The sequence below is a fragment of the Pinus tabuliformis genome, chromosome 5_2 (assembly GCF_031772625.1).
Source record: "Pinus tabuliformis cultivar Carrire ecotype Pingquan chromosome 5_2, CPIR1, whole genome shotgun sequence".
In the NCBI taxonomy this organism is placed as follows: Eukaryota; Viridiplantae; Streptophyta; class Pinopsida; order Pinales; family Pinaceae; genus Pinus; species Pinus tabuliformis.
Window position 1 is genome coordinate 483,303,585 of NC_142306.1, and position 12,674 is coordinate 483,316,258.

At 37.9% G+C, this 12,674-nt stretch overlaps 3 pseudogenes; all 3 read left to right on the plus strand.

The window, feature by feature from the left end:
• The first annotated feature begins 2,085 nt into the window (after nt 1–2,085).
• LOC149159772 (bZIP transcription factor TGA10 pseudogene) lies at nt 2,086–4,111 on the plus strand (annotated as a pseudogene).
• Nucleotides 4,112–7,353: 3,242 nt separating this feature from the next.
• LOC149159773 (putative glycosyltransferase At5g03795 pseudogene) lies at nt 7,354–9,079 on the plus strand (annotated as a pseudogene).
• A 1,197-nt stretch (nt 9,080–10,276) lies between these two features.
• On the plus strand, nt 10,277–10,837 carry LOC149159774 (uncharacterized; annotated as a pseudogene).
• Nucleotides 10,838–12,674: the final 1,837 nt, after the last annotated feature.

Genomic DNA, 12,674 nt, shown 5'->3' on the forward strand with positions numbered 1-12,674 from the left:
AAATATATCAAATTTTTATATAAACAAAATAAACCTGAAAAATTAAAAATAACAAATAATTTTAACTACTAGCATAGATCCATCTTAAGTGCGAATCTAAAATGAGCAAAGAGAGATCAAATTTCTTTAGGTGCAAACATATTTTAGAGTGCAAAAAATAATGTGTAATTTTTCATTGTCTAAATTGTATTTTTTAATGTTATAGACATTACAAACCTTAAACTTGCAAAAAATATTTGTTAGATTTTAACAAACAAAAAAAATATAGATAAAAATTAAATTGTAAAATACTAAGACCATTTCAAATGTTTTACTAATAAAAATATATTTTTTTCAATAGCTTTCTATGATATATACATAATTTTTTAAAACAATATATTAAAAAATGTACCTAAAAAATAAACTGTAAAATACTAAGACCATTTCAAATGTTAGATCTCACAACCATTTTTAATGATGTGATTAATCCAAAGACAATATCAATGTTTTACCCATAAAAATATATTTTTTTCAATACTTTCTATGATATATACATATTTTTCTAAAACAATATATAAAATATTTTACATAACATGCACATTGAGCTATTTTATTAGTGCACATTAAAAATGTTTTTTTGTTATTAATATATTTTTAAGTATAGTTCAATATTAATTTATATCAAAATATTTTATTCATAACCCGCATTGAATATTTCATTATATACAACATTTATGTTCGTTATAGGCGACATTGATTTTCTATTTAGAGAATGATATTTTTTTATTTGAAGAGGGACACTTGTCAACTCCAAATTGAACAAGACATATTTACACATTGATTTCACATCGGGATGTATAATAATCCTCTTAGCTCAATTAAACAAATAAATGTATGAGGTAGTTTAAACCTGGTATTTAAAATTTAAAAACAATAAATTTATAAGTAATTTAAACTTTCTGTGTTTGTAATTTTTTAAATATAATTTTAATGAATATTATTAAATTTTTATAAAAATATTGGTAAACTAAATTTGAATTAGATCTAAGACTTTTGCGATCCATAATGTAGATATGCCTTTTGGATTAGTCACATTATTAGGATTTGGTCGACGTTTCGAACCAACTAATGTGGTTCATCCTCAGGACTTATATCTAAATTTGAATTATGAAATATAACAATTATAATTATATTTTTCCAAATCCATATGTCATTAATTCGTCAAAAGTTGAAAAGAACCAAAGGTATTTTCAGATGCACATGGAATGTGGACATACAAATAAGGTAAAATGTGAATACATTTTCCATTAACAAGTGATACACATTTATAATATATGGGAGTGATCGTTGGATTCCATAGTCCAAGGTCTCTTGGACTCCCTTTGACTATTTATCTTCCACACCATAACCCTTAGAGGATTAGGTGTCCAACATTTCCCCCTTAATCTAGAGGGGTATGTATGAGTCCAAGAAGAGAGTTGTAATACAAAATGTGTAAAAATGCATGGCACCACTAGGCTGAATGTGCTCTCTGAAAGGTTGGTATAAGAGGGGTGGTTTAAGGATGACCACCAACACTAGAATGCTTAATGTAGTTCCCAAAACTCTTCCAAGTTTGGCATGAAGCTGATTTTTTCCACTAGAGGAAGTGCTCCTGATGTTTTGAAGAGGGAAACCTTCAACCTTGAAAGGGAGGTCTCACCCCACATAAAAATGGAGTACCTCAACCTAAAAAGGGAGGTCTCAACTTGTGATGGTTTAAAGATAACCACCAACTCTGGAATGCTAATGAAATTCCTGGAACTCTTCCAAAACTCACAAGAAGCTAAAGTCTTCTATTAGAGGAAGTGTCCTCAATTCTTTGAAGAGATGTCGCAACACTGCATAGATGGTTTAAGGCTGATCATCAACCAAAGGCATTCTTAGGGGAATCTTTGTCTCTGGCTACAACTTTGAATTTGGTATGGAAGATTGTGGCTTAGGCTCGGTTGATGTGTCTTTGAAGCTTGTAGATGACCATCACTTCCCCCCTGTCAGATACGAGGTGAGAAGATGAAGAGATCTCAACTGCAAGACTTTTCAATATTCGATAACAAATCCTATTGTATGAGTGAAATATATTCATGGCTGTTGAAGGCCATTGCCAAGAAGCAATCCATCAAAGATAAATCTTTGTTCTTTGAGGAGGTTTGTTTTTCAACCATCTTTGTGAAGAATGGGTATGCCAACCACAATGCTTGCACGGATGAAGATCAAAACCATGATATTTCACATGGAAAACTCGGTCACAATATTGGCATTTAACAATTTATTGTTGCTGCTGTGGAAGAGGAGCAGAATCTGGAACAACTGAAGGTGAACTGTCATGAAGGAATCCAATACTCTGAAACTAAATGGGCTTTGAGTAACCTGGAATATGAAAGGAAACCTCCTTATCATATCTAAGACATGTTATGTGCTTGTTATGGACAAACTCTTCCCAAGGTCTGATGACTGACTTGGGAAGTGCGGGATGAATTTCTGCATCTGCATGTACTGGAGTTTTGATTCAAGTTGCAGAAACTCTATCTTTTCATGTGGATTTTGCAGACAGGTTTGAATGTCGGAAAGAGAGGCTTTGCTAATTTTGACTGTGCTGTGAGTAGTGGACATGATTAGAGCCTTCAATAACTCTAATATTCTTTCTATCTTAGCCATTTTTCTTAATAGATGGAAAATAAAGGTTGTGAACTTCAATTGTATCACTATATACCAAAGTCTTCTCTAACAATTATGCACTATCTTCTTCTACACACAATATGAAGCCTTGATGGTAGGATTTGGAGCAACGATTAGGATTAACTTTTCTATGGCAACAACTCAAAAGCAGAGAATTCAGATATTCAAAATCAACCCATCAAAAAAAGGAAGCTGAGGGTTTTGATGCCATTATCTCTGTTGTGGGTCATCGATGCTTTGAGTCCTTAAAGTTACAATATCACACCATTTTCCATTATATAAAGGGATGACATGCATAACCCATTTTACTCCAACCATAATCATGCATATCCAACATCCTGCAGTTCAAGAAATAACATTAACAATGATGCGAAGCATGAGACAAGCTAACCTGGATATGAGGGAAAAAACACCAATTTGATATCATAGAGCCCCAACATCTAGCTCTGAACATGAGGTTGCATCCAAGACACTCGATGCTAAGACATTGAGGCGTCTTGCCCAAAATAGAGAAGCAACAAAGAAAAGTACACTGGGAAAGAAAGCTTATGTCCAGCAGTTAGATTCTAGCCGCATGAAGCTCAGTCATCCTGAGCAAAATCTTCAACGAGCAAGAACACAAGGTGTTTTCCTTGGGGTGGGATTCGTTGCTAATCAAGGTCACCCAGGTTTGAGTCTAGTTGCTGCTATTTTTGACATGGAATATTAACGGTGGCTAGAGGAACATCATGGCTGAATGTGTGAGCTGAGAGTAGCATTGCAGGCCCACATACTGGACAATGATCTATGCCTGTTGCTAGACAATTGCCTGCGCCACTATGACAAAATATTCAGGTTGAAGAGCATTTTAGCCAAGACAAATGTGTTCCACCTAGTTTCAGGGATGTGGAAAATGCCTGCAGGGCGATGTTTCATGTGGATGGGAGGATTTCGTCCCTCGGAACTTCTCAAGGTCCTGGTTCCTCAGCTGGAGCCCTTGACAAAGCCGCAATTTGTGTGCATTTGTAACTTACAACAATCTTCACAAAAAACTGAAGAGGCTCTTCTATAAGGAATGGAGACTCTCCAACAATCTCTGTCAGAAACCATAATATCTAGATCTCTGACCTCACCTTAAAATGCATAGAATTACATGGAAAAAATGGCCATCGCCATGGGAAAACTCGCCAACCTAGAGGGATTTGTGCGCCAGGCAAACAAATTGAGACATCAGACACTTAACTAACTTCGCCGAATACTCACCATTCTCCAAGATGCAAGATGTTTTCTCGCCACTGGGGAATACTTTAATCGACTTCGAGCATTGAGCTCCCTGTGGTGTGTTCACCCATGAGAGTAGCACCTACTTGATGGAAGCTCTTCCACCGCAACGATGATGACAACTTCATCTACAAATTATTTCTCCACTTTATGATCTTCGACAACATCAACATTAGACATTGGGAATTTCACTTATCCCAGAATCATATTTTTGATTAATTTGTTTACAGATATAATTATGAAATTATCAGCTCATTACAGCACCCACAGATCTTATCAAGTAGGAGAGTTATTTTTCTGGGTGTTAGGATCGTTGCTACTTGTAAATGTGAATTGTCTACAATCCCATGAAAGGCTGATGTATCTCTAAATATGGGAACCAGGCACTATTGAACAGTAAGTGATAACAGATCCCTTGAGTTTTAAATTTCTTTGTAGTCGCACGCTGGATTTTTCTATGCCCATTCAGAATCGATCATTACAAATGTATCTTATGCCCTCACATCTTCAAATATCAAGTTGATATGCAGAACGAGTAGCTGAACGTGCCAGAGCAGTCCAATGGCAGCAAAAGAAGTAACATTCGGTCTCACACAACCCTTAATCATGCGAGTTGCTTGTGCCTTACACTACAACACTAGCTTGACGTGGCTAACAAAATTGGATGTTATAGCTAGAAGTATACCAGTGACACCAGTACGCAAAAAGGTTGTAACAATTCCTGCAAAGGACAGTGGTGACAGCATGCAACAAGAATAGTAATGGCAGTTCTGACACGCAGGAAGGCAAAACTGACATTTAGAGAGTCCACAAAAGAAGTGGCTCAAATTGGAGCAGGGCTAGAATTCTCTTGCAGCTCTGGTAGCATGTCAGATGCACATGGAATGTGGACAGCCAAATAAGGTAAAGCAGGTAAAGCATGAATACATTTTCTATTAACAAATGATACACATTTATAATACATGGGAGTGACCATGGGTTTCCATATTCCAATGTCTCTTGGACTCCTTTGACTATTTATTTTCCACACCATAACCCTTATAGGATTAGGTGTCCAACGAATATGTGTGCAGTTCAAGTTGCGAAAAGCTATTCAACCTTTCCTAAATCTATAAACGTATCGTTTTGTACATTTTTTTATCATTAAAGCAAATCTACGCTGAAAATGATGCAAAAGCCGCTAAGTGACGGTTGCAATCTTATGTATATATATATATATATATATATATTCATCACTTCCGAAGCCAATATTAACCGAAAATGATACAGGTACTGCTAAGTATAGCTTGCAGGCTTCCATCAGAATTTTCCATTGAGTAGTTGATCAAAGTAAAGCTTGTAAATTCTCTCTGGATTTTCAAGAAAAAGCGTAGAGGCTTCCAATTTTATTTAAGCGATTGGGCAATGTAGAGTTTACATAATAGAATATGTTTGCAGCTCCAGTAACTTCAAACATAAAATGTTAGGGTGGTCATACCTTTCAAATGATTGCAGGATGCACATTGGGCGGTTCACGATGCACACCACATCTCTCATAAAAATAATAGATCTTAGAAAACGACCAATCATGTAAAAACAATAGATCTTAGGACGGGCCCAACCATGTATAAGTGATCTTGTTAAACACACATGGACAGCAAACAATGTGAAAGATAAATCAGTGAGTGCATTTTTTATTAACAATAGATGTACATTTATAATACAAGGTTGTGACTCTTGGGTTTCAGATCCCAAGGTCTCTTGGACTGCTTAGTCTTTTCGGCTTCCACACTAACCCTTTAGGATTAGGTGTCCAACATTCCCCCCCTTAATCCAAAGGGTTATGTATGAGTCCAAGAAAAGAGTTGTAATACAAAATGTGCAAAAAATGCATGGCAGCACTAGGCTGAATGTGCTCTATGAAATGTTGGTAAAAAAGGGCGGTGGTTTAAGGATGACCACCAACACTGGAACGCTTAGTGCAGTTCCCGGAACTCTTCCAAAACTGGCAAGAAAATGAAGTTTTCTGCTAGAGGAAGTGTTCTCAATCTGTGATGGTTTAAGGATGACCAACAACTCTGCTGGAACTCTTCCAAAACTGGCAAGAAGCTGGAGTCTTCTGCTAGAGGAAGTCCCAGATTGCCCACTGAAGGCATGTTCAGGCATCTTGTCTCTGGCTACAACTCTGAAACTGGTGTGGCAGGTTGTGGCTCAGGCTCGCTTGATGTGGCTTTGAAGCTTGTAGATGACCATCATTTCCCCCCTTGTCAGGTACAAGGTGAGAAGATGGAGAAAACTCAACTGCAAGACTGTTCAATATTCTGGAACAAGTTCTGACATGTGTTTGGAATATCTTCTTGGCTGTTGATGCCCATTGCCAAGAAGCGATCCATCCTAGATGAATCTTTGTTCTTGCAGGATGTTTGTTTCTGAAGCATCTGTTTGAAGAATGAGTGGTTTTATGACAGTGCTTACATGGATGAAGATCAAAACAGTGATCTTTCAAATGGCCAACTCGGTCACAGTGTTGGCATTTTACAATCTGTTGTTTTTGTTGTTGTTGTTGCTGTTGGTGTTGCTGTGGAAGAGGGGCAGAGTCTGGAACAGCTGAAGCTGAACTGTCATGAGGAGCAGGTGAACTGTCATAAATGAATCCAGCACTCTGAAACTGAATGGGCTTGGCATAGTCTGGAATATGAAAGGACAAGTCCTTGTCATATCCAAGACCAGTTCTGTGCTTGTTGTGGACAAGCTGTTCCCAAGGTCTGATGATGGGCTTGGGAAGTGCAGATTGAGTTTCTGCATCTACATATACAACTGCTGCTTTATTTGAATGAACTGTAACATTATTGATTTGTTGTTCATGGGAGTCTGTTTCATTGTTCTGAACAGAAACAGGTTCAGAATGATGACTCCACTGCTGTAATTCTTCCTGCTGTAACTTTGTTTCAAGCTGCAAAAACTCAATATTCTCATGTGTAGTTTGCAGAGAGGTTTGGATGTCAAAGAGAGTTTCTTTGTTAACTTTGACCATCTCATCAACAGTGGAATGAATTAGGATATTCAATAACTTTAATGCATCTTCAAGTCTGGCCATTTTTCTTCAATATCACTTAAAAAAACACAACTGAGGCAACAGCAACAAAAAAATAATATTGTACTCTTACTACAAGATATTGTAAGGGCTTATCAAGTGGCAACAATGTCGCGAAAATGGTTGATGGAGCAGGACCTGAGTAAGCTGGATGTTACCAAGTTAAACTACAATAAACATTTCTCGTCAAGCTACAATAAACATTGGTACAATTGGGCACATGGTAAATCAACAGTCCACAGTTCGTTTCAAGAATGAACTAGAGCATAACATCACCAATGCAAAAAAAATATATAAATGTGAAGATGAGCGCTGTCCTCAACTTCAAACTTCAGAGCATCTAGCTGCTATGGAAATCATGCAAAATCTCTACAAGAAACTGCTCCAAAATCTCTACAAGAAACTTGCAAAAAAATGACTTCCAAAAATGTCTTCAAAAATGCTTCAAATTCACTTCACAATGCTGATCACTTCTCCACGAATCACTTCACTCAGAGGTTGTTTCAAATTGTTCCATGGACAACACCAAATCTGCTTCGAGGTGGCTTCAATACTGCTCTTAAAATCTGCTTGAGCATGTGCCAAGTCATAAAAAATTTGACTTACAAATCATCTATCAGCGTTAACTCCAGAAATTTGGGCGTTTACCCCCATATAAGTGGGGGGTGGCGATGTGCCATGAAGACTGGCTGTTATGGAGGGAGTGCGCAGCCTTAAGTGGAGTCTCGCCCTGGTTCTGGTATTAATCATCGCCAGCTTTTCCATCTTTGACACATATCATGTTAATCTACTGTTATCGTATATTTCATCACAATCTCATGCAATACCGAATTATGGATTGCCTTCGCATGGTTCATCCTTGGTCGGTTCACCTGCTGTAGTTCCTCATAACAGAAGCCCTGTCAATGAGAAGCAAGAAAGACGTGGTATTCCGAAGGTGGAAATCGACCTGAGGCGCGCTCGGGCTTCAATAAGGAGAGCGGTTTTGCATGGAGAACAGAAAGGGGCACCCGGGGGTAACATTTCCACTAGTGACATCTACAAAAATGTCGTTGCCTTTCATCAGAGCTATTGGGAAATGTGGAAGCGTTTCAAGATCTTCTTATACCGAGATGGGGAACCGCCTCTGGTACACATTGGGCCGTGTAAGAATATCTATACGACGGAAGGCAGGTTCATTGACGAGCTTGAACTGGGGAATCGGTTCCTGACATCGAATCCGGAGGATGCCCATGTTTTTTTTCTTCCCTTCAGCGTAACCCTGATGGTGAGCTACATTTACAAGCCCTATTCATATGATCTCAAGCCCTTACAACGCTTCATGGCAGATTATATTCACATGGTTGCCAACAAGTACTCGTTTTGGAACAGAAGTCAGGGGGCCGATCATTTCATGCTGTCATGCCACGACTGGGCACCGATTGCATCTAGCGCAAATCCATTATTGTACAACAATTCAATTCGTGTTCTGTGTAATGCCAATGCTTCAGAAGGATTCAATCCGACAAAAGATGTAACACTTCCAGAGATGAATTTATATACTGGTGAAATGACTGGCTTGGTTGGTGGTCAATCTGCTCTGGAGAGACCTATTTTGGCATTCTTTGCGGGTGGAAATCATGGACCTGTGAGACCCCTATTGTTCAAGCATTGGAAAGAGGGCACTGATAGTGATATACATGTCAGTGAGCGTGTCCCCAGTGGATCATCTTATCATGAGTTTATGAAGAAGAGCAAATACTGCCTATGCCCAAGTGGATACGAAGTGGCCAGCCCTCGAATTGTGGAGGCAATTTACAGTGAATGTGTGCCCGTCATAATTTCCAAAAGCTATGTTCTCCCCTTCAGTGATGTACTGAAGAAATTCATTAAAGAATCGATGATGCCGCCATTACTGGACAAGGCGGAGTATCGGATTGTACATGCTACAGCAATCTATTATTCGATTTGAAATGCACAGCGAAGTGGAGGGAGGTCGGAGCAGTTTGAATGACACGCAGACCAAAAGGAGAATCAAACGAAAATGAAGAGTTTTGTTGAGTAACGCGCAAGCGGAATTGGGATACTACGTTACCATACCATACGTTACCATATGTTAGCTCTGAGACCATACATTACCAGGCGTTTCAATTCAGCACTGGCGCTACTGCTATTGGTTACGTTACCAGGCGTTTCAATTCAGCACTGGCGCTACTGCTATCAGTGCAACTCCTCCAACTGAGCCAGCGATTATACTGGTCGTCTTCAGAAAAAGAGTCTTCAGGGAGCGTGCGTTTCACTCAGCAGTGTTTCAGGCAGCGTTACCGTTTCAGCTCTGACATCATTTGGTATGCAGCTTCAGAAGAGCAGGGCGCAGGGATGGCAGAATTAATGGAGCGTTACAGAAGACTAGGCCAGCTCTAGTCAGCACTATTCAAGGCAACTCAGACCAGTTGCTCAGGGAAAACAGACCACTCATCATGGCTCTGATACCATGTTAAACACACATGGACAGCAAACAATGTGAAAGATAAATCAGTGAGTGCATTTTTTATTAACAATAGATGTACATTTATAATACAAGGTTGTGACTCTTGGGTTTCAGATCCCAAGGTCTCTTGGACTGCTTAGTCTTTTCGACTTCCACACTAACCCTTTAGGATTAGGTGTCCAACAGATCTGAACGGTAAATCTTGAATTTAATCACAAATACAAGCCCAGAAATCAGTGTTAAAAAGGCCCACAAGGTTTTCATTGTACTCCCACGCAATTCGTTTGAATTGTAAATTACGAAATGCTGACAGATGTCCATTCAAGCCTGATCCAAAAAATAGGGAAAGACCAACTAGTGGTGTGTCGGCGATCGCAGAGAGCGTTATAGAAGAGCGCCAAATAATTTTGTTTGCAGGCTTGAATCATAATTTGCACTGCGGTAACGGAAAGCGTTCTGCCTTCCGACCGCCCCAAATTAAGAAACTCCCTTCATCGCATCTTCTTCGATTTATCAGTGCCCCACCACCATGCATTCCTGATTATTCAGTCTCTGTTTCTGTACATATATCAGTCTGAACTATGCTTAGTGCATCCCACCGCATAGCATTTGCAGAATTTGCCACGTATCAGACAAAAATTTGTTTGAGGCTCCCGCCAACTATATAAAAGCCTCTTGCTCATTGCAGGTTGCGCATAAGGGATTAGGTTGGTATTTCTTGGCTTTGCTCATTCGATTACATTCACAAGAAATTTATAAGACAAGGAAAGCGGCAGTGGAATTGCGAAGAAATGTCGATCCACAGAATCTTCCTTCTCGCCTGCATGGCGGTTCTGTTTGATTGTGCTATTGTTGACAGCCGCGTTGCACGAAGCAACCTCGGCTTGGACATTGGAGGAGGTTTGGGTCTTGGTGTAGGCGTTGGCGCGGGCCTGGGCTTGGGCGGGAGCGGAAGTGGGTCAGGTTCGGCCTCAGGCTCTGGCTCCGGTTCAGGCTCCGGCGCTGGCTCAGGTTCCGGCTCAGGGGCTGGTTCAGGTGCCGGTTCTTATGCAGGCTCTGGGGCAGGCAACGGAAGCGGCCGAGCTCGTGGTTCAGGAAGCGGCTATGGAGCAGGCTCGGAGAGCGGTAAGGGAACGGGCAGTGGCGATGGCTACGGTGAGGGCTCTGGTTCGGGCAGCGGCTACGGAAGCGGTTCTGGTTAAGACAGTGGTTACGGAAGCGGTTCTGGCAGCGGCAGTGGCTACGGAAGCGGCACCGGCCGGGGTTTTGGCTCTGGTTCTTGTTACGGCGCCAGAAACGGTGGCGGTAATGGAGGAGCTCCGGGTGGAGGATACTAAATTCAACGGACGAATGAAACCGAAAAAGGCTTCAACTTCTGCCCAAAAATTTAGATCCTTCGCTTTACGCTATAGTTGTATCGAAGCAGGTTTACGTAGGCCTCTGCTGATGATATTCTGTTTTTTGGAATAGTTACTCGCTCCATGTAAAGACTGCAAAATATAAATGAATTATCGTCGTTTGTCGCAGTTGATGTGTTGGCAGCCAGCATCAATTTGGTTACTGAGCTTCGAACATTTCAACCGCTATATTTAACAACGTTGCTTGACTTGGTACTAGATTTATTATGAGTTTAAGTGAGTGAAAGAAAGAAGCAAAGTACTATATAGGATAATTAGTTGATACGCGCTAAAAAAATATTTCAAAAAAAATATAATTAATTTTTTAAATTATTTTTAATTATATATATATATAGATAATAAAAATAATCCCATAGAAAATTTATTAGATACTTCTTTTTAGGTCGGGCAAATGATTGAATTACTTAGCATTCAGAACTTGCTGGGACGAGGCTATTTTTTTTTCTAAAAAGCGAGTTCGGGGCCCCTCAAAAAAAGGTGTTTTCTTTATCTACATGCATGCATTTGGGAGGTTTTTAGGTTTCGACGGACCTACCAAACCTGGTGCCAGCCCTCTACTTTATGCCTTTTCATATTGGGATCTTCTTGACAACCTCAACTGTGTATATTGCTTTAGATATGTTCTTTCGGCTTGAAAGACCTTCATATTTGTTTATGGAAAATTATTCTTCCTGGCATAATTTGTTGGTGGTTGGTAAAGCTTTTGTTCCTGCGGCTCTGCTCAGATACTTTTGGGTCTTAGGTAATTAACCTATTTCCTTATGTCCAAAAAGAAAATAAGCTCTTAACCAAAAAAGAACAATTTCAAAACATAGTAAAAAACTAACACATATATATAACTAACATAATATTACATTATTTTACTATATAAATAAAATTGGTTAAAATATTATAAATTTATAATATTACATGTCTAAAAAAAATATGACTCACATTCATATAACACAATACTTTTTGAAAATTAATTAATTTAATTAAAAATCATAATTATTTTTGCGGTAAATCTGAATTTTTGGTGTAATTATTAAAAAAAATTCTAAAGAATAAATTCCAGTTATTCACCTACACATTTTGGAACTCTATCTCCAAAACAAACACTCTAATTTAAATCCCTATATTCAAATAATTAAAAATCAAACATTTTACATGTTGATTTCAAAAGAGATGTAATTCCTTTGGTACTTGGATTTGAATATATAACGTATATAGATGTAATTCCTTTAATACTTAGATTTGAATATATGATATATAGATAAGAAGTTATGATGAACGTAAGTCAGAAGATAATAGATGTGAGCAATAAAATTATTATAAAATATAAATTTAGTGAAACATTAAATTTAATTTTGGGTTACTATTAAATTATTAAAAAACAATAATAAAAGTGACGCCAAACTTCGTTGTGAGGATCACATTAAATTGTATAATTTTTTTATATATTCAATATAGTGTTTAACACAATATATTTTGAATATATAAAATAATTGAATATCAAAATATTTTTTTATAAATGTGTAAATTATTTAATATTTAATATAAAATTGATATTTGACATTATAAATAAATATAAATTATTATTTAATATTTAATATAAAATTGATATTTGACATTATAAATAAATATAAATTATTTTAGAAAATTTATAAGGGAATTATTTTTTATATAATATTGACTAAAATATCATTATAAAGGATATCATATACTTGGTTATTGAATCTAAAAATAATAATTAAATGAGTAGTATTATATTAAATCT